This window comes from Patella vulgata, chromosome 6 (genome assembly GCF_932274485.2).
Source record: "Patella vulgata chromosome 6, xgPatVulg1.2, whole genome shotgun sequence".
NCBI lineage: Eukaryota > Metazoa > Mollusca > Gastropoda > Patellidae > Patella > Patella vulgata.
Window position 1 is genome coordinate 38,427,387 of NC_065884.2, and position 24,110 is coordinate 38,451,496.

The 24,110-nt window shown below is 33.9% G+C and overlaps 1 protein-coding gene and 1 long non-coding RNA gene across 5 annotated transcripts in view; one reads left to right on the plus strand and one right to left on the minus strand.

Annotated features, from left to right (window-relative positions):
* LOC126825385 (sodium- and chloride-dependent glycine transporter 1) overlaps positions 1 to 24,110 on the plus strand; it is a 337,837-nt gene that overhangs the window by 120,929 nt on the left and 192,798 nt on the right. The window lies entirely within an intron of this gene.
* Positions 17,958 to 20,615, minus strand: LOC126825465 (uncharacterized). The gene is made up of 3 exons (XR_007681990.1): positions 20,538 to 20,615; positions 19,274 to 19,368; positions 17,958 to 18,150 (listed from the first exon to the last, which is right to left on the minus strand). It is a non-coding gene; the product is annotated as an uncharacterized LOC126825465 (long non-coding RNA).

Here is a 24,110-nt window from a genome sequence, read left to right on the forward strand (position 1 = left end):
CATGTCTTGATATCCGATTGGGCATATTCCCGGTCGGAAAATTTTGGGCGTTTGGAAAATAGCATCGGACAAGTCCGGAATAAACAGGCGAAATCCCATCCCTGGTATGAACACTAAACACTAAAAACAATCACAAACTAGACTTGCTCGCAAGGCTGATGGGTGTCACCATACCCCAGACGTTAAACGGTCACTGAATGCAAGACAAAAACTTATCCCCCACACACACCTAGACAAACATGCATAACTCAGATATTGACATGTTCCTTGCATGCGCATTACGATAGAAGGGAATTGAAAAATAAAGTTGAACAATTCACAACATAATAATCTTAGATCGGTAGAATCGGACAGACGCCTGAAATCCAAATATGTATTTGAAAACTCAAAATTACAAGAAATAACAATTTTAGTAAATTTTCAAGAAAAAATGAGATCAACATGGTATCTCAATTTGACAGTTATCGCATCTGGAAAAAAATTAATATGTAGAACTCTTATATTTTAATCTTACCAGTTTTTGAGATCTGCACGAAATGTAAAAACAAAAAAAGAGAATTGTTTTTCGAAAGGGGCCAAAGATTTACACATGCTATCAGTATAAAACCCTACAGCAATCCTAACAACATCTATTACATATAAATGAAAAGTCATTTAACATTTAAATAGTAGCAAAAGGAGAGCATTATATTCACTGGTATTAAGTGATGACGTCATATAGACAAACAATCCTCACATTAATTCAGGGACAAATTGCTACTTACTAAATTGACTTTTTTTTACTCTAGAACCACCAATCCCATATTTTGATTAACAGTAAAACACTCATAGTTCAAATATTGTCACTGTGAAAAAATAAGCTCTATATACAGTATGCCCTAGACATTGACAATAGGTACACTGATGACAGTCAAATAAGAGGTCTTTGACAATGAAATACGCCGTTTTTCCCGTACTCTTTATATTTCGGACTGTTGTACTGAGGATTCATGTACAAGAACACTGATTAAACTCTCTATAGAAGAAGTTAAAAAAAAGTAAAATTAGGTGGACTTTTTGAGAAACAGGTGTCCAAACTTGCTCGAAATAGTAAAAAAAAAACCTGCCATTTTCATTTTTCAATGTCTTTTTTGAGCTGCCCCAGATATTTAGGACTGTTGTTCAAAGGTTTTATACACAAGAATACCGATTGGACTCTCTATAGAAGACGTATAAAAAACAATTCGAGAAACAGGCATCTAAACTTGCTCGAAATCGTAAAAAAACATACTTTTCAAAGTCACATAACTTTATTATTTTCTAGTAGAAACTTGTCGCTTTATTACCATCCAGTAGACAATTCTCTTGGCTATTAAAGGATATAATACTTTAAATACTCGGTAAACAATCGATTGATACATCACATTTTTTCGCACTTGCACCCATTTTCCATAATTTTATCAATCTTTCGGTACAGTCTGTGACTGGTCAATAGAGAACCTCCGAAAAACATTTAAAGGACAATATTGGTGTTAGTCATTATCACATGTGATAGAACTGGTTAAACACGTTCCAAATATAATTTTAACACATAGATCATTGCTACGATGACTGACTGAATCCCTCTGTATAACTGACTGAAATGACGAGTGATAACAGATACATGGGCGAATTTCTGCTCACTAATAATTCCTTCGAAGACCAAAAATTGTTGTGTGAGACCGTGAGAGGATATCTGACAATGCACAAAAAGAATTGACTGTCACTGGATAAGAGAACACGAAAGAAAAATAGAAAAAGTCTGTGCATTACCATGTTTTTATTAAGTATAGAATGAATAAAAACAAAGGAATGTGCGGACTATTTCTATTTTTCTGGTATTCTCTTATCTAATGACATTCAATTACTTTTTTGAATTGTCAGATATCCTCTTACAGTTTCATATAACAACTTTTGGTCTTCGAAGGAATTATTAGTGAGCAGAAATTCGCCCGTGTATCTGTTATCACTCGTCACTTCAGTCGGTTATATAGAGGAATAACTCATGTTTTCCTTTTGCGTTCATCACTTCCAATTGTTGAAACCTTTATTAAGCATCTATCATAGCAATGACACCAATATTGTCCTTTAAGCACTACTTCAGACATCTCTCTGTATTTTCCTAGAATTGTTTAAAATGATTTAGGTGGATTTAGGCGTTTTTTGAGAAACAGGCATCTGAACATGCCCGAAATCTTTAAAAAAAACCTCACTTTTCAAAGTCACATAACTTTTTAAATTTGTAATAGAAACTTGTCGCTTTAGTACCATCAGATAGACAATTTAATTGGCTATTAAACGATATAACAATGTCACAACTGGGTAAACAACCAATTGATACATCGCATTTTGCGCACAGACACCCATTTTTATACGCCCACATTGAAATGTGGTCGTATATTGTCGTCGACTCCGTCAATAGCCAATTGACTTTAAATTTATACACAGTGTTTAAGGTCGTGATTTGCGATAATTATTACCAGAGTTATGTCCCTTGATCACTTTGAAAAATCTTATGGATGCTCTAGAGGCTAAAGTTAATATCCGATTGACTTTAAATTTATACACAGTGTTTAAGGTCATGAGACGAAGAAGCCTGATTTTCAACGATTGTCGATATAAACTGCCAGAGTTATGGCCCTTGATCACTTTGAAAAATCTTGTGGACGCCCTAGAGGCCAAAGTTAATATCCGGTAGACTTTAAATTTATACACAGTGTTTAAGGTCATGAGACGAAGAAGCCTATTGATTTTCAACGATTTCCGATAATTACTGCCAGAGTTATGGCCCTTGATCACTTTGAAATATCTTGTGGATGCTCTAGAGGCTCAAGTTGAAATATATACACAGTGTTTAAGGTCATGAGACGTCTATTGATTTTCAATGTTTTCCGATAATTACTGCTAGAGTTATGACTCTTGATCACTTTGAAATATCTTGTGGACGCTCTAGAGACCAAAGTTATCATCCGATTGGCTTTAGATTGATAAACAAAGTTTAAGGTTTTGAGACGAACAAGTATATTGATTTTACTCTTAGTGTATTATAAATGTTTCATTACCAACAAAAGTAAAAATATGCGACAACTCATGTTGACTGCTCGAACGACTTAGCTGCTGTGGGCGTATGTTTTGTTGCCTGACAACCTATCTTTCAGAATTTTGTCAAAGTTTGGATATTCTTAAAGTTTCAGAAAAATCGTTGGTGTCGTTTAAAAAAAAATAAGAACTCTACGATTTGACCAAAATGCGAAAAAAAGTGAAAAATCAATGTTAACATTTTAGAACTAAACTGATATCGTTGGAATCGGATCGATGTCAGCTATCCAAAAATGTTAAGTGAAATTTCAAAATGTCAAAAAATGAGAGCGACAAAGTTTCCAAATTTGACATTTTTGAACTGCTATCTACACAGAAATGTCTATGGCTATCCAAAAATGTAAATATCTGAAAAATTGGCTGAGAATTAACGGAGTTAAAGATTTGACACATTTCCACTATACGTACAAATTTCGTTTTACATTTAAACACTAACTACCACCCAGTTTCCCGACGAAAAATCAAACTTCAGACCTTTATCTCTTATAGTTGCTGAGAAATAGGGAAAATGGAAAAAAAAATAATAATAATAAGAACTAGATCTGCTACTGTCCCATGCAGATATGAAAGCTTTTATATTCATCATCACGTGACATGGATTATATCAAGTATCTTAAAAGAAAAAAGAACAACAAAAAATAATTATCAAAATCGGTGAAAAACTGTAATCGGAATGACTTTCCGTTCCAGAAGTTTCAGAAAAATGGATCAAGCCGTTATAAAAACGGGACGGATGAGAACATGAAACGAAAATGGCGGGAAAGAACTAAAAAGGGGCAGGAAAATATCAAAAAAATAAATGAAATAACTTTGAACGGAACTAATATTTTTTGAATCAGATTGACCTTAGCTGTTCGAATATTTAGGTTAAATTTGTAAATTTTGAAAATTAAAGGCATAAATTGTCCTGCAAACAACTTTGTCGGTAATAAAAGGTCAAAGACGAAATTTGAAAATTTTCAAACACCAAAAAATCGATCTTGATCCCGAGCTATCCTGAAATGCATTAATTTCAGAAATAATAGAAGCATTGAACATATTATGGCCTATTGTGTTTATTTTCACGTCTGTTCAAGTGGATTTTTCACTGTTCTTCATATTCAATTCCAAATGGAGACCATCAGTTGACCGAAATCAAAATTCTGTTCTGAACGTTTTTTAGGCATTCCTAGAAGGATTCAGAAAATGTAACTCCCATGTCAGTAAGTATAATATCGCGAAATTTTATTTCTTTTTGATATATGATAAATATTATCGCGGCTCAGCCAACCGCTGGAAATTCCAGAGATTTTGACCACCGGAAGGATGCCTCAGCAGTCAAAAAAAGTCAAAATAGGTGATTTCGGTTTTTAGTGTTGCGGTCATTTTAGAAAATTGTCTTGTAAGGATAATGTGTATAGTACTAACACCTATCACTTACTGAAGAGGCGATCAGATCCCTTTACATTTGCAATGTCAAAATTAATTAAAACAAAATTTAAATTCCGAAAATCGTTTTTTTCCTAAAACTTTTTTTTTTAATCGGATCAAAATGGGAGTCAAGTACAGAATCTGGGGTGGTAATAGGCGTATTGTGTCCAAATTTCGCTCTGGTGTCATGGCGAAATTCACCCTTTTTCCCCTTACGGAAGCCGTATCTGTACTTAGAAAAAATGAGAAAGGCAGCCGACCTGGAGCCGTGCCAAGAACAAACGACTTGAAGGAATGCAGATATCGCCTTGAAATTTTCAGGGCACCTAGGTACCAACGTGAAAAGTTCCTAGCCGGAATTTGGTAGACATGGTACCTTTGGTTCCAGTGTTGTGTAAGCGCAAAGTCAAAAGCAGCTAAATATGTTTGTTATGAAGGGATTTTTTTACAAAATGGACCTATCTCTTCGAAACTTCGGCTAACCCTCCATTTCCGACCTCGGCGCATCCAAAAATTGTCTCCAAATTAAAATCGAACACCTAGTTCCATCTCTATTTTCTTGTTTTACTTTATGTACCCCCCGGGAAAATGGCCACCGCTCGCTCCCCATGTGTCGGGCCCTAAAATTTCTTGTTTGGAATTGTGCTTGGGACCATAAGCCAGATACCCGGTGAGTTTCAAGTTGGTGTGCACGATAGTAGGGTTGTGACGCGCACGCGCAGCCCTACACTCTAAAACATTCTTGTCGGCACGGAAAACATCAAAGGCGAAATTCGAATTTTTGAAATATTCAAATACCAAACATTCGACCCGTATCCCGGCTATCCTAAAATGTATTAATTTCAGAAATAGGAGACGTATTGAACATACTATGCCCTATTGTGTTTGTTTAGAAGACCGTAAATGTCGATTTTTCGCTATTTTTCATATTCACTTCAAAATGGCGGCCATCAGTTGACCTAAATCAAAATTCTGATCTGAACGTTTTTTAGGCATTCCTTCAGGGATTCAGAAAATATAACTCCCATGTCTGTAAGTGCAATATCGCAAAAGCTTTAGGGACTTTTCACGTTTGAAGATGGTGGCATTTCCTGTTCGATCGACAAACTCCATATTTTGTGTATGAATCAGTAATTACTTGTCTAGTATCGAAAATAAAAATTAGGTCATTCTGACCTATATTTCGATGATTTTTTTTGAAAATTTTGATCTTTAATTTCATTAAGGGGAGATAATTTAGCAAATTTCTAATCATATTTTTGAAGTCGCATCGGTAAGATCTACTTACATGCTAAATTTCATGAAAATCGTACAACTATTAAAGAAATTGTCAAATTGGTCATACCGGTTCGAAATCACAGCGACGAAAAATGATTTAGTAAAATAGGTCAAATACTGTAAAACATGAAATTATTGCGAGCATGAAATTATTGCGACAATTGCGAGCGAGGCCCTCTCGCAATAATTTCTTGTTCGCAATAATTTTGTTAAAATTCGTTAAAATGTCGGCCATATTGAATTACTCCCCCTTCATTACTCTTCACAAGAAAGAGTCCCAATAAGTACATTAGAATCTGTATGAGCAGCCACTCCTATTCAGCGACATCTCCTTGTAAGCGGTCACGTTAATTCCCCCCGTAAAAATTCTGTTGTTTCATCCAGGGCTTCCACTTCAAAATTTTCACTGCCGGTCATTTTTGATAACGCACGAAAACTTTTCAAAGTAAATTCATATTTCATTTTTTTTATTCATGGTAGGGTATTGTGAATTCACGTGTCTATACCACTTTGTCACCATGGGGTGCACAAAAAAAATATATTTGACTTAAAAAAGAAGTATTAGTAAGGCTCATGATAATTATTTAATAATTAAATATTCCGTTTTGGCTACTTAAATAACAAAATAGTTGAATTGGCCGGAGAAAAACCATTTCAGTAGCTCACACGTAATTAACACGTTATCTATAGAAAACACACTGACCTGGATAATTTTGAGTTGTAATACAATAACTTTGAAATGAAGATAAATATATAATTATCCATGGCATATATCTCACATTTTTTTAGTTTTAGACCATCTCTCACGGAATTACAGGCCGCAGAATTGTGACGTAAATCCTATATAATGTATAACTAAATGACTAACGGATAACTAACTTCACGGCTAGCGACACCTAGAATATGGTCGTGTATAAGAGTAACCGTATATACACGACATTTCTTCTACACATGGAATTATCAATATGGCTGCACAATAGAACTGGAATACGTATTTTTCTTAATTGTTCGGTAAGCAAGTTAACTAACCTCTAGATTTTATTTCAACAATTTCCACAAGGCCGTAATACCGCTATAAACATTTTTAAATGAATTTTTCTCCCAACACGTACGTTGTTGAGGACTTGCGTAATTTCTATGCTTTTTTTATTTTATATGACAGTTGGTTGGATTCGAAGAGCAATACTTCATATCAATTGCCCTTTTTCAAAGATCATAATAACCTCGTTTACATTGTGCCTGACCGTAATAGCGGTAAACAGCTTTGTTGTTGAAAATTCTTATGACACGTGGACAATACGTGAATGATTAACAATGGGCCGCTTCACGCCGTTGATTAGATTCCCACTTATCAATTAACATTTATTGTTCTACTACCAGACACTCATCATTAATTATCAGCACAACACTCAGTATAATCTGTTGACGACTATATATACAACTCTATAACACCAATCACGAGATTGGCTTCTAGACGACGTGCATTCTTGTATAGTTACACAGTGAAGGTCGATCGTAGCCATGTTTGAATTTTGTTTTTTTTTAAAAAAAACCCTCTTTCCGGCGTGCAAAATGACCGTTAGGTCAGATCTAGGAACGATCATTTTCCATAGACGTAGGTCTCGACCAGCATATACGGCCGACGTGGAACCCATGGTTTCATCTCTTTATTCAACGGTCACTCCTCTAACGCGGCCAGCGGTCACTATTTTACAAATAAATTCAACAAAACATCGCCCATTCAACGGCCATTGTTGAATGTTACCATCTTGTCGTTCTTTGTAACACCCCCGCTAATCCCGTGAGTAGTAGTTAATTAACTGGACCCCCACTGATCAGGTAAAAAGAAATGTAACCCGGGATTATCTATTAATTAATCTTTTGTTTTATTAAACAACTAACCTGGTCATTGTTTTCACGGGGATCACGTGGCTAAGTGGGTAAGACGCTAGCTCGCTAGTCTGGAGGTCGGGTGTTCGATCCCTGCATTGGCCGAGAAAGTTCATCCAGATTTTCCGGCGTGGTTCTCCCTTGTCAGTGATGCAGGACGGAGGGGCTGGCAAGGAAAGCTGTCTAGTCGTTCGGATGGGACGAAAAACCGAGGTCCCGTGTACACATTGGCGTGCACGTAAAAGATCCCTTGGCAGTTGGAATTCGATATAAGAGTAGGCCGTAGTGCCGCTGTCCGGGCAAAATTTCCCTCATAGCACACTGTATGGCGTATGCCCGTCTTCATTAGCCCAGGTTAGGAGCAGAACAGTAGGACGTTAAACCCCATTTCATTTCATTTCATTTCATTGTTTTCACACGTAACCACACATTATTTGATACTGATTGAATAAAATAAAAGTACCGAGTTTTGTCACGATCATCTAGATTCTCTTTTCCATTGCCACTTTATTGTTAAACAGACGTTTTAGTGCCTCCTATAATATTACATACAGAGTTACACCCCCTGTAAATAGGAGCTAAAATTAGCGGTGTTTTTTTGTTCATGTGCTTTTTTGATAAAATAAAATTAATTCATCGATTTTCTTCACAAAAATGGATAAATATTATTGAATGCATCACAATGGTAGACAGTAGTATCGAAGGTTGGTACATAATGACAAGCTTACACTATTTGCTGTTACTAATGATCACCAATCAACCGATGTTTTAAAGAGCCGACTGTCACCTCAAAGCTATAATCCTCAATAGTTGTTTATTTACTGTTACTAATGATCACCAATCAACCGATGTTTTTAAGAGCCGACTGTCACCTCAAAAGTAACAATCTACCACATTTTATAGACAAATTAACTAAAACAAATTATTTTAATTCGCAATAATTTCATGTCACAATAATGTTTTCCCCACTATAGAAATTCGCAATAATTTCATGTCGCAATTATGTTTCACCACCCCAACTCGCAATGATTTCATGTTGCAAGAATTTCATGTTTTACAGTAGTCACAAAGTTACAGCATTGTAGGTCAAATGCATTCGTTCGTAAAATTCGGTGATTTCAGATTCGTAAAACGTTTTGAAAATATATTTAATCAACAGCCACCACCCATTTGTGGACAAAACACAAAAAAAAAAATGATAATAATATTAATCTTAACAGAAACAATAATCTTTCATATGAAATATGAAAGCTTAACTAGATCTGCTACTGGCATGTTTTTATACGCCCACATTTTCATGTGGACGTATTATGCTGTCGCCCCTGTCCGTCCGTCTGTCCACAATTGTTTGTGGACTCTACAGGTCACAATTCTTATCCGATTTTGACGAAACTTGAAATATAGGTTTATCCCCAAAAGATCTCGGCTGCTTTCGATATTGGCATGTATCGGATCGAAACTTCATGGATTTATGGCCCCTGATTGTACGAAAAAGCACGTTTTTAGCTTGTGGACCCTATAGAGGTCACAATTTTTATCCGATTTTGTTGAAACTTGAAATGTAAGTTTATAACCCAAAGATCTCGGTTCCTTTCGATATTCCTGCATATCGGACCGTAACTTCCTGAATTGTGACCCCTGATTGTACGAAAAATTGCGTTTTTAGCTTTTGGACCCTATAGAGGTCATAAATTTTATCAGATTTAAAAAAACGTATTATTATATCACCGTTACACCCTAAGGACGGCGGAGTTCGAATTTCGTGAAAATCGACCCAAAACTGACAGACAAAAAGGCCGCCCTTCGTTCTCAAATAGCGTAAAAATATAGTATATCAAGGCTGTGGACCCTATAGAGGTCACAATTTTAATCCGATTTTGTTGAAACTTGAAATTTAAGTTTATAACAAAGATCTCGGTTCCTTTCGATATTTGCGCATATCGAATTGGAATTTCCTGAATTATGGTCCTTGATTGTAGGAAAAATCACTTTCTTTTTACCTTGTTCTCTATCCATCTCTTGAAAATGTGGGCGTATCCTGCCTGGCAGCCGCTGGTCTGTTTTTCGCATGCTTCAGTTATCTCTTTGCTCTTGTGGACTTTGGTAGTATATAAAAACTGCTTGGTTTCACATCAAATATGTGACCCCCCATGGCATGCTGAGTCGCAATGAGGAAATTTTGAAAATTGAGTTATTGTTATTTTCACATTCTCCGACTCATTACCTTCAATTTGATGTATAGTTTGTTTGAATCGGGCAAAAGTTGACTGAGTTGTGACTGCTTAAAGCCACCTAACTCACCAAAGTAAGTTTTGAGAAAAATCAAGTTAAAGATTTGGTATGTTTCAAAACAAAATCCCATAGCAACCAAGCCATTTATTTGCTGTTTTGTCGTTGAATATTGTTTTCTAGAGGTTTTCAGGGATGCTGAAGACGAAAATTGTAGTAACAATTTGATCCAACAATTTCCACCATCTTTTTTTTCAAAATGGACGCCAAAATGACAAATTTTCGAGTTTTCATAAGTTATGTGTTTATTAATGTCATTGAATGGGTTTTTGGGGGTGCTACATCAAACAATTGCAGTATAAGAGTAAATCCGATAATACCCGCCATTTTGTTTTTCATAATGACGACCAAAATGATAATCGTAGTAGTAAAATTAATCCGTCAATATCAACAATTTTGTTTTATCAAAATGGCGACCAAAATGACAATTCTGTTGTTTTTTTATCACCATATATTTGTAACCGTGTCATTTTATATGTTTTATTATGCATAAAGGTTGTAGCATCAGGGGTCGACTGGACTGTATCCTCCATCTTGTTTTTCAAAATTGCCACCAAAATGGCAATTATTGGAGTTCTTATTATACTTGGTACTCGTGTAATATATCATTTTAGAGGTTTTCGGGGATGCTGAATACGAAAAACATGGTATTGGGTCGATGCAACGAATATTTATCATTTTACATATTCGATGATTTTATGGTCACCCATCAGTTATGGTCACACCTTGCAGGGTAGGGTATACCAATGAAACGACGGTATTCAACACCTTATGCTATCAAGTATAAGAAAAGAGAACATATACTATGGAGTTTTTGTTTGGCACGGTTACGATGCCAGTGTATAGAAAGCTGTAAACAAACGCTATTTACAGTGGATATAATTGCATTACGAGAATTTAATTTATTAATTCATCGGGCATGGGTGACTGTTTAAGGTTTGAGAATGGAAAAGGGCGAGCTCTCAGTTGCAAATGAATTGAATGCACTGACATCTGCAGTTTTTAGAAAAAGCAAGTTAAAGGTGTGGGTATGTTCTAAAACAATATCACACAGCAACCATGCCATTAAATCTTTCGTTATTTTGTCGTTTAATATTAATATTTTTTTCTTTAGGTTTTCAAGGCTGCCGATAACGAAAATCGTAGTAAATGCGCTCTTTTCATAGTAAAACATCCACAACACATGCGGCATATTCACATTTCCTATGATAGCGTTATAATTTAGAACAGTGTATACATTAGTAGTCTAAGTTTGTATATTATAACTTTGGTAAGATTAACTTCAGTTCAGTTAATCTCATCAATTATTTAGCACCTTGGTGCCAGTGGTCAGAAGATTAAAGTTGTTGATTGGGTAATCAAGTTTAGTAGCCTATCTTAATCATCAAAAAAGCCTCCACAGCTGCATGCCTGAATTAAGATTTTGCGTGTACAATAATTCTATTGTTATTTTAAGCCTGAGGTACCGTAACGGTATCAAAATATGAGTCCATAATAGAATAGAAATTCTATTATTCTTACGCTAATTTTGGAAGCGGTGTAATTAAACAATGGCAGATTATTTTTCCCACTCGATAATCGTCGTGTTTCGACTCATTGGTCGTTCTCATTTTCCCGACCCATGGTGATAATAGAATTTTAAACAATAATAATATCCAATATGCATTCTTAACTTTGCATGCCGTATGAAGCGAGAGTAAATGGAATTCACCTATCAATAAAATTCTCTTCGGAACGAAAATTATTGGCTATTTTGTTTATTTCCATTTAAGGACTAAAAATTATTTTCTTACAGACCAAACGAGACATTAAATCATCGCCGCTTTGATTAGTTATTCGGAGTAAATAATGAATTGTCGGTGGCCTTATCATTGTTAATTATCAATCAACTAATCATTAATCCTTGAGAAGTGATTACAGATTAGTATTACTCAATGACACGAACGGCTTGTTGATTGATGTACAATGTTTTGATTAACACGCAACGGCTATCTATATACGATCAGAATTAAGTTGTTGGTATCCGAGGAGCTTTTTATTTTGTGTTTTTAACAGTTTTCAAGTGTAAATAATTTAATTAAATCAACCTGTCCATAATATCATATTCATTGTATTGAATGTAAATCTTTAATAAACAACAGCAACAGTTGTTTTCTGCCACTTCTCAGAGTGAATCGCATGTAGATGCACCATAACATTGCACGCGTCGTCTGGGCCAATCAGCAAACGAGTCGTGTTGGAAGCATAGCAACAAGCGGAGTATGTTTACATTTTTATGGGTTTTAAAACCCTTTTGTATTTCTTCAAAATGAATTCATCTGCAATACTCTATTTAAAGAATAGAGATTCTCTGCTTTACAACGATGCCAAGCATTTTGCAAGAGGATTGACAGGGTGCCCCGCTGCGAGCAGAGAAAAATATCTAATTCCGCTGAGAATATTCAGAAAAATACAGATTTAAGAATACGATACTCTTACAAAATGTCCAAATAAAGGCGTTTTAAAATGTTTTATTGCTATTTTGATCTTTTGAGTCGATAGATAGTATATTTATAGACTCATTTTTGTTAAAATCTCAATTTCGATCAAAATCAATATTTTCGCTTAATTTTACCGCATTCCGACTCATTTACATGCGGCAGGTCACATATGGTAAGAAATGATATTTCATCATCTTCAAGGATTCTTGAAAATGAATTGACAAGTTTTCGAAGTCTTTTCATATTGTCCTCCATTGTGCTTCTTGGCAATTCTAGGTAATACTCCTTGTTCGATATTATCGATAATACCATTTTTGTATAGTGATCTGCATCCATAAGAACTGTTGCTCGACCTTTGTCCGCCTGTTTTATAACTATGGATTTATCCTTTGATAGCTGGATGATTTCTTTGTTTATTTGAGGAGTTATATTTCTTCTAACGTTATTTGTTCTATTTGGAGTTATTTCAACTTTGTTTATGAATGATACATAATCATCGAGTTCTGGGATTCGCCCGAGAGGAGCACATCCGCCAGTCTTGTTCCTTACTATGGATTCAGGTGGTAAATTATTGTTATCATAAAAATATTCTAGATTTCTTAATTTTCTAGTAAATTCTTTGACATCCTCGTTGACTTCTTGTGTGTTGCTTTTGGATGGGGTGGGAGTAAATTTTAGTCCCTTCTTCAACACACTAAGCTGATTTTCACTTAATGTCTTCGCTGAGATATTGACCACTTTTGGGTCTGTCCCCCTCGTCTTCTTTTTGGAGGAGGGGGGGTTCCGCTAAAAAATTCCAGTTTAGTGTGGACTTGTTATGGCTATTATTTTTCACGTTGGAATATCGTTTACCTCTATCCGTGTTCCTGTTCACCATGTTCGAGTCCTTTCGATATTTGCGCATATCGGACCGTAACTTCCTGAATTATGGCCCCTGATTGTACGAAAAATCACGTTTTTAGCTTGTGGACCCTATAGAGGTCATAATTTTTATCCGATTTAAAAAAAAACGTATTATTATATCACCGTTACACCCTAAGGACGGCTGAGTTCGAATTTCGTGAAAATCAGCCCAAAACTGACAGACAAAATGGCCGCCGTTCCTTCTCAAATAGCGTAAAAATATTGTATATCAAGGTTGTGGGCCCTATAGAGGTCACAATTTTTATACGCCCACATTTTCATGTGGACGTATATTGTCGTCGCCCCTGTCCGTCCGTCCGTCCATAATTGTTTGTGGACTCTCTACAGGTCACAATTCTTATCCGATTTTGACGAAACTTGAAATATAGGTTTATCCCCAAAAGATCTCAGCTGCTTTCGATATTGGCATGTATCGGATCGAAACTTCATGGATTATGGCCCCTGTTTGTACGAAAAATCACGTTTTTAGCTTGTGGACCCTATAGAGGTCACAATTTTTATCCGATTTTTTTGAAACTTGAAATATAAGTTTATAACCCAAAGATCCCGGTTCCTTTTGATATTCGCGCATATCAGACCGTAACTTCCTGAATTATGGCCCCTGATTGTACAAAAAATCGCGTTTTTAGCTTGTGGACTTTATAGAGGTCATAATTTTTATTCGATTTAAAAATTCGTATTATTACATCACCGTTACACCCTAAGGATTGCTGAGTTCGAATTTCGTGAAAATCGGCCCAAAATTGACAGACAAAATGGCCGCCATTTGTTCTCAAATAGCATAAAAATATGGTATATCAAGGTTGTGGACCCTATAGAGGTCACAATTTTTATCCGATTTTGTTGAAACTTTAAATGTAGGTTTATAATCCAAAGATCTCAGTTCCTTTCGATATTCGCGCATATCGGACCGTAACTAACTGAATTATGGCCCCTGATTGTATGAAAAATCGCGTTTTTAGCTTGTGGACTCTATAGAGGTCATAATTTTTATTCGATTTAAAAAAACGTATTATTATATCACAGTTACACCCCAAGGATGGCCGAGTTTGAATTTCGTGAAAATCGGCCCAAAATTCAGGAATTGTAATTTCCTGAATTATGGCCCTTGATTGTAGGAAAAATCACTTTCTTGTTAGCTTGTTCTCTATCCATCTCTCGAAAATGTGGGCGTATCCTGCCTGGCAGCCGCTGGTTTTTTAAAGTGTACCATAGGTTCCCAATCCCAACTGAATTATGAAATTCCTATTCCTCTTACAAAATCCCTGTCTCAGGGAAGATTGATACATATTCTTCCAAAATATATTTTAAAAAAGGTAATTTTTTTATTGAACATTTTATACCTAACATATTGAAATTTTTTTAATCGTATCACTCTAGATGAAATTATATCAAATGCAATTGGTGCAAATTAAAATTCATATAAATAGCAATCTCTATAGGTAGAAGATACATTGCATTATGTTAAATGAATGAAGATGCTATTATTTTTGGGTCATAAGACAGTATCGATGACCATTTTAGTAAATATAAAATGTCTCTTTTGAATTGGACAGAGGCATGGCACATTTATTTTCCTTTCAGATATAAACTGTTGCTTATATATATTAATAATTTTCTTCAAAATTTTAATGTAATAATAAATTATCTAAATCTGAAGTTTCATGGGATATGATTTACAAATTAATTATTAACCCGTTAAATGCGTAGAGCGTTATATAACGTCCTGGACAACTGCCCTTCACCGTGTGCAGGGTGTAATATAACGCCTTGGAGGTATTTTCCCCAAACTATTTTTCGAACATACGATCGCAGCATGTGTAGGACGTTACATTACGCCTGGTCGAGGAAATCTAATTGAAGGGAGACAACTCTATTTACCGTTAGTTTTAATATGGTTTCAGACTACTATCATTTGTATTCAGGAATAAAAAGGTCCAAAAATGATGTTTTTCGTCAAATTAATTACACAATAGGGGGTAGTTAACGTTTTAAAAACTACACACTTCATGGGTTAATTTAAAAACTAATTGCGTTGCTAATGTTACATGTGGACAGACATTCTGGCAGATTTGTAACATTAGCACTAAAGTTTGAAGAAAATTTCTATTTATAGTGTTGATGTAAGTAGTTACTGAGACTTTTTATATGCAAAATAAAGCATAATATTAAGAATTTAAGATTAATATAATAAATATAATCATATATTTTAATAACCTAAAATTTAAACATTTATCGGGCATGCATCTGTTGCTAACGTTACATAAGGACAGACATGGACATTTTATAAATAACTGTATTACATGAATTATTGTTTTTGACTAAAAATTCAAATAGTCCGCAATGAAAGGTATTAATAAATTGTATATAGTATTTCTACCCTGGGGCGAGTTTTAAATTTAAAATCAGACAAAAAGTATTTTAAAAGCATGTGCTAACGTTACGTAAGGACAGAGGGTTTATTTAATCGGTCTGACAATTGACACGTTAGCACTTTTTTGCAGGGGTCAAAGTCATTTTGATCGAGTGAATAAGGCGAGAATGCCAACCATCGGAAATCCATGTTTATGCATCGGAAATCCGGTTTTCTTTTCTAAACGCCGTAACGAAAATGATACATTTTGAGTAAATAATGCTATGAAAGCCGAATTAGTGGTGCTAACGTATCAAGAGTGCTAACGTTAACATTTTCGGACAGACAACTGTAAAAATGGCACAACCAATCGACTACCCGTGTCAAATTATCCGTATCCTGTGTGGAAATTCGAGACTACACTCACATTTTGTTTGCAGTGGTTATTCAAATTCTAACACGTAATATGAAGCCGGAAAAAAAAAATTAAAATAATGCTAACGTTTCGCTAAAACTGGACACATAAATTGGACGAAACGTTAGCAAAATATAAGCATGGGATATGATTTACAAATTAATTATTAACCCGTTAAATGCGTAGAGCGTTATATAACGTCCTGGACAACTGCCCTTCACCGTGTGTAGGGCGTAATATAACGCCTTGGAGGTATTTTCCCCAACCTATTTTTCGAACATATGATCGCAGCATGTGTAGGACGTTACATTACGCCTGGTCGAGGAAATCTAATTGAAGGGAGACAACTCTATTTACCGTTAGTTTTAATATGGTTTCAGACTACTATCATTTGTATTCAGGAATAAAAAGGTCCAAAAATGATGTTTTTCGTCAAATTAATTACACAATAGGGGGTAGTTAACGTTTTAAAAACTACACACTTCATGGGTTAATTTAAAAACTAATTGCATTGCTAATGTTACATGTGGACAGACATTCTGGCAGATTTGTAACATTAGCACTAAAGTTTGAAGAAAATTTCTATTTATAGTGTTTATGTAAGTAGTTACTGAGACTTTTTATATGCAAAATAAAGCATAATATTAAGAATTTAAGATTAATATAATAAATATAATCATATATTTTAATAACCTAAAATTTAAACATTTATCGGGCATGCATCTGTTGCTAACATTACATAAGGACAGACATGGACATTTTATAAATAACTGTATTACATGAATTATTGTTTTTGACTAAAAATTCAAATAGTCCGCAATGAAAGGTATTAATAAATTGTATATAGTATTTCTACCCTGGGGCGAGTTTTAAATTTAAAATCAGACAAAAAGTATTTTAAAAGCATGTGCTAACGTTACGTAAGGACAGAGGGTTTATTTAATCGGTCTGACAATTGACACGTTAGCACTTTTTTGCAGGGGTCAAAGTCATTTTGATCGAGTGAATAAGGCAAGAATGCCAACCATCGGAAATCCATGTTTATGCATCGGAAATCCGGTTTTCTTTTCTAAATGCCGTAACGAAAATGATACATTTTTAGTAAATAATGCTATGAAAGCCGAATTAGTGGTGCTAACGTATCATGAATGCCAACGTTAACATTTTCGGACAGACAACTGTAAAAATGGCATAACCAATTGACTACCTGTGTCAAATTATCCGTATCCTGTGTGGAAATTCGAGACTACACTCACATTTTGTTTGCAGTGGTTATTCAAATTCTATCACGTAATATGAAGCCGAAAAAAAAGAATTAAAATAATGCTAACGTTTCGCTAAAACTGGACAGACATAAATTGGACGAAATGTTAGCAAAATATAAGCATGGAAATTTGATTTTCCAAACCATTTTCCTGCTTTTTTTAAATGGCATATACTAAAACGTAAACAGCCATTACACAAAGGGATAAATTTATTTCCACGTGACATAAAAATACAAAGTTTACAAAACAAATGTAAGACCACTTCAATAATGTAGTGGATGGACAGACAAGTCAAATTTTCACTGGGGTTTGAACAATTCAATTTTTGGATCTGTTATTTTTCTCATCAGTATATTTTTAAGTCTGTTTTAAAGAAGACACACTTACCATTATAATTATACAAAAATAAATTAAAAATTTTAAAACAAATGTTATTTCAAAGTATTCTAAAATCTTGATAAAAAATGATGGGGAAAATGTCTGTCTTAAATGATGTAATTCATTTTAATAAAAAAAAATACATTAGTAAACCTGGCATTAAGTATTTTATATGTTAAATATATGCTGATTTTGAAGATCAGAAAAATATTTAAAAACTCTTTTTCCTTTTTCTAATAAAACCATTACATTTGTTAGATACCCACTGGTACACTTTATAATAAAACATGCCTACTGTCGATATGAAAGCTTTCATATTCATCGTCACGTGACTTGGATTATATCAAGTATCTGAAAAGAAAAAAGAACAAGAAAAAATAATTATCAAAATCGGTGAAAAACACGCGAAGTCACAATTTAAGTATAAACATAGTGAGAAACATTGCACCTGGGCAAACAAATAATCTGAAAACTAAAGGGAAATAACTGAGACTTGGATTGCTGTAATCGGAGTGACTTCCCGTTCCAGAAGTTTCAGAAAAATGGATCAAGTCGTTTTAAAATGGGACGGATGAGAAAATGAAATGAAAATGGCGGGAAATTCATTGATAATTAACATCAAACAACTGAGAAAAAATGTACCATAATAGACTAAAATAAATATGTATGCTGCACATGTCTGATATATAAAGAAATAGTTAAGATTTTTAATGCATGTAGTTCAAAAATTAAACATTAAATATTACTGTAATGACTTTAATTGACAAAAGTTCTGATTTCAATGAAAATGAATATGGAAAAAACAGTATGTACAAGCTCTGTTGATAAGATATGAATTTATAGGCTTGAATCAGCATACAATAGGTATGTAAAAACATATATACAAAGTCATTTTAAAATTTAATAAAACATGTTGATTTTGATTTTATAATTATACTAAATCATACATGGACTAAAGTGTACAAAATATGCATAATGAATTTGTTATGGTTAATATATGTTATAGCGAGTTCAATGATAGGTTCAATATTAACAAAGATTACTTGAATTGTAAAACTGTTCAAAATTTAAACTCGACTAATGATACAGATATAAAACAAAATTATAATCCGATGGAATAACTTGATTTTAAAAATATCAGAAATCAAGAGAAAAATAAAATCACTAAACTTCAGCCGATCATAAGGGACAGACACAAAAAAAAACCCCTGATGTAAGAGTTATAAACTATGTGACAATGTAGCATTCAACTGAGGATAAAATCCATGCTACCATATATTGCTTTAATTTTAGTAATGCCAGGTTAAAGGTGTACAAAGAATTGGGGATAGAAAATCATTTTAAAGAAAAGGAAAAAATAATAATACTTTTAAAACAAATATTTGTTGATGTAATAATGAAAATATATATATATTTATTTTTTTTTATTGGGAATGTATTGATTATTATCTTTGTAACAGTATATAGTTTTTACATTCAACATTTTTCTTCATGATCATCATCATCATCATTATCATCCATAGTACCTCGAATGATATCCATACACCTTTGAAGCTTCTTCCTTTGTTCCTAAAGAAAATAGAAAATATGATAGAAAAAACATAATTGTATGTCACATGTGTGAATTTAAAAAATAAAAGCATGTTTACGAATGCAATTGAACGCTAAACTATAGTTTTATTTTTGAAAACCTGGATTATCTAGGACTTTCCAATCCCTTTAAAATGAATAATATATCTGTAAATAGTTGCAAGGGTCTAGTGAAGAGATTTGTACGAAATTTTCACAAAAATAAACCATTTCAACCTTAAAAAATTATCTGATACAGACCAATAAAGAACCGTCTAGTAAATAATTGTGCGTCACATACGTGATAGGTTAAAATAAAAAAACACAAAAAAACCTGTGTGCTATAAGCTTACACTGAGAAGTAGTAAAGGTGAGATTTGTACGTTTAGGGCATAGATATCTCCCGATTTGTTAAATTTCTATGAATATCGGTAAAATTCTAATTATCGCAACAAATCTAATACGAAGAGGCTAAAATCTGTAGGTACGGTGTGTTAATTAACAGGGCTGAGAAATTGACTGAGTGGTGATATAATTATCGCTAGGGGTGAAAATCTCGGCGACGGTGCGTTTTCTGTACCGGAGTGTTAATTAACGAACGGGTTAAAAACGACTGACACGGTGTGTATTCTTTGTTTGGTGAGTTTTCTCGAAAGCGTGTTATAACTGCACCAAAGGTGTTTTATCAAGGACCAACAGGCTTTATCTGACGCGTAGGTGTTAAATCCAATTTACCGTGCGATTTCTTGTTTCCTTGTGTTTTAAGCAGATTGGTCTTTGTTAAGTGTAGGTCTTTATGCATGGATTTATACGTGCTGTAGTTAGATATACGTATTTCATTTCTTGGTGAATACTACGTGTTTTATACTTCGTACCATAGTCGGGCTGCAATTATTTATATATTTGTCTTTTTTGTGGGTTTAATTTGTTTATATATTATCGTGCGAACCACTGAAGTATAAATGCGTGTGTCTTAAAATCAGTCGCATGCAATATCGTTATTACCGATATCCCGCTAAACCTTCATATCATTATCCGATATATTCTAATCTCTATTGATATCAGATGCTCTAATCTGTTTTGAAAGCACAATTATAAACAAAAGATCTCGCAATTAATGATAACCTGTAAGTTTCGTCACCGTTATATTTTATAAATGTATTTCTTACCTGGGTCGTAAATAGGGCTATCCAAGGAAACAGAATTCCATCACTATATAACAATAGATAAATCACATACCAAATAACACTAATCATGTCTAATAACAGGAACTCACGTCCGCCTCCAACACGTGGAGCTGACCATCGAACATCTTCTGGTATGCTCTGATTCCATCACACTTTGTGTAACAAGCTTGTCTTTGCATACACAATTCCGACCTATGGAAATATGGGTTTTACGAGAACAGCTAAATTTAAACACATCACTTAATAGTGGATTCAGTCTCATCCTTATTATAGAATTTATACTATCAGGAGAGCACGCTTTTCACACGAAATATTGCCCTTTGATCTCAGACCCCCTTTGATCTCAGACCGAAAGGCGACACTGTTAATGGATTTCCTGAAATAGTTGGATGGAGTGTGACTCTTTTTACCTGTTACACTTAATTCAAGAATGACATACTGTGGTCTGTTCAGTGTTGGTCTTATTGCAATGACATAAATGTATGTTTTACTTCTCTATCATCTCATTTGAATAAAGCTTGATATTTTATCAACATGTATACAATTTATTTTGTTTCTCATAGGAAATTTCGGTTAGTATCTCAAATGAAAAAAAAAAAAACAGCCCAAGCGATTATATTATAATCAGAGAAATGTTCAAACACACAAGTAAAATAGACAAGACAAAAGTACAAGCAATACCATTATTTATTATTACATTATTGATATGCATATGCCTTCATATATTACACGTTTTAATTAAATTGTAACGTAGAAATTATCTACTTTATTTATTTTTTCTTTAATTGGCAGTTGATATGGGCCGAAGCATTCGCTTCTATGCGTATTAGCTCTGCTCCAATAATGATATTTTGTGTAATATTAGGGAATTTCAAAAGAAACATGGTCAACAAGTGGAATTTAACAGTGAACTAGAAGGAAATATTCAAAAAGGCCGTCAATTCTTTTCGAAGAGAAGGAATTATTTTGATAGTTAAACCCTGGCTTCATACGGCTTGTAAAATATACAAACTTGACTAATCGGATATTATTTTTCAAATTGTACTATCACCATTGATGGGAAATGCAAGAATGAATCAAATAGCGACGATTATCGAGTGAGAATAAGGTGGTCCACCATTTGCTACATTTACCAGCGCCAAAATTCTCTAAAGTGATCGATGAGTATGAGTATAATAAGTAAGCATATCTTACAAATAATATCAAAACTGAGTATAATTGTAAGCATATCTTACATATAATATCAAAATTTATATCCTATCTGGGATTTCGATTCCGATAAATTCACGGTACTTGAAAACAACAAGAGGGATTATAAGATTTAAATACAATGAAATACTAACTATTACATTATTATCATGTGGTACTTAAGTTAGAGGACTAAGTTATTTTTCTACAGTATATTTCAAAACAAAAAAATTGTCGTATTGGAAATACATGTATGCGAAAATTTGTTGTTCTTCTTCTTCTTGAATTTGTTAAATTATTAAACGTATTTCCAAGTCACATAATATTACAACACAAACTGCCATCAGAGCAGGAAGTGCGCTTCGCTGAACACCATTGGATCACAGTTGACCTAGATGTTATATAACAACTGTTAATTGCCAGACTTTATTAGGGGTAGTAAATTAATTATTGCCCCAGCTCAACAATTTTAGTGAATGTGTTTTATCTTAGTTAAGATTTCGAGAAACAGGGCCCAGGTACACTTAATTTATCAGAACACAACAATAATTTTCTTGAATGAACCTTGGTTTATTAACATTCAAAATATGACCCTGTAAATTAATATAGATGTGTTGTATCCTATTTCAAAACCGTAATTTGTCAAACGAACAATTAATTACATCAAAGGTGTATAAGAAATTATTGTTGTTCTGAAATAGTTTTCTTTATCAAATTTATTAATTAAGCTGTTAAAACGTCAAATTCTGGACATAATGTGTGCTATGGACGGTTCTAAAAGTTGAAGACTTTTATGACGTGGGACTCAATTTAGCATAATATATGGCCGGAAATATTGTAAATGAAGCTATTTAAGTTTAAAACTATGACTTTAGAATACATGTATTGTGAAAATGTTGAAATTGATCACTACAGCAATAAATTGTTGTTTCAGAATTAACAGATCTTTAACAAATTAATCATGCTATAACACTATTCTAAACCCGTACCCAAGAATAAATATTAAATATTTAGATTTCGAAATGTTCACAATTAAACAGAATTAACAATAAAAACAAAATGACAAATTTCTACGGCATATTATGAAAATCTTTTCAAATAAAGCGGCCGAAATAACAAAAGAGATTTTAAAGTCGTTTTAGACTGGAAGCTGATTCCCAAAGGTGATTGCATGCTTTTTTAAATAGACACATGGAGCCCGTGCACTCCATCTGTCATCACGTTGATAAATCACATAATAAAAATTGGATCCACTCGACCCGTAGTTTATTAGTACCGGGAGAAAAATAATAAAGCTATTTCATACAATCGTAAACAATAGAAATATTAACAAGTGTTTAAAATTAGCTGTTCTTGTAAAGCCTCTATTCCATATTAAGTCAAAGGTCAATGGACAATATCACCGCCGGCGCATGTCCCTATTTGCATTAGTGTTATTTGATATGTGAATTATCATTTGATATATATGTGGAAATTAAATTTTTCTTGGATAGTCCTTTTTACAACCCAGGTAAGAAACAATACATTTATGCATTAAAACGCCCACGTGTAGTAAATATAGACATGATGAAACCAATAGTTTTTCATCAATTGCTCGATTTTATATTTATTAACTTGGTTTTCGAAACAGATTCGTTAGTCTGATATCAATGGAGGTTGGTCCGGATATCGGTAAGTAACGTGCATTTATACTTCAGTGGTACGCACGATAATATATAAACAAATTAAACCCACAAAAAAGACAAATATATAAATAATTGCAGTCCGACTATGGTACGAAGTATAAAACACGTAGTATTCACCAAGAAATGAAATACGTATAAGAACGAACAAATTTAACTACAGCACGTATAAATCCATGCATAAAGACCTACACTTAACAAAGACCGATCTGCTTAAAACACACGGAAACAAGAAATCGCACGGTAAATTGGATTTAACACCTACGCGTCAGATAAAGCCTGTTGGTCCTTGATAAAACACCTTTGGTGCAGTTATAACACGCTTTCGAGAAAACTCACCAAACAAAGAATACAGACCGTGTCAGTCGTTTTTAACCCGTTCGTTAATTAACACACCGGTACAGAAAACACACCGTCGCCGAGATTTTCACCCCTAGCGATAATTATATCACCACTCAGTCAATTTCTCAGCCCTGTTAATTAACACACCGTACCTACAGATTTTAGCCTCTTCGTATTAGATTTGTTGCGATAATTAGAATTTTACCGATATTCATAGAAATTTACCAAATCGGGAGATATCTATGCCCTAAACGTACAAATCTCACTCTTACTACTTCTCAGTGTTAAAAGACAAAATACAGGCCATAAAACCCAGACAAACAAATAAAAGACCATCTACTGC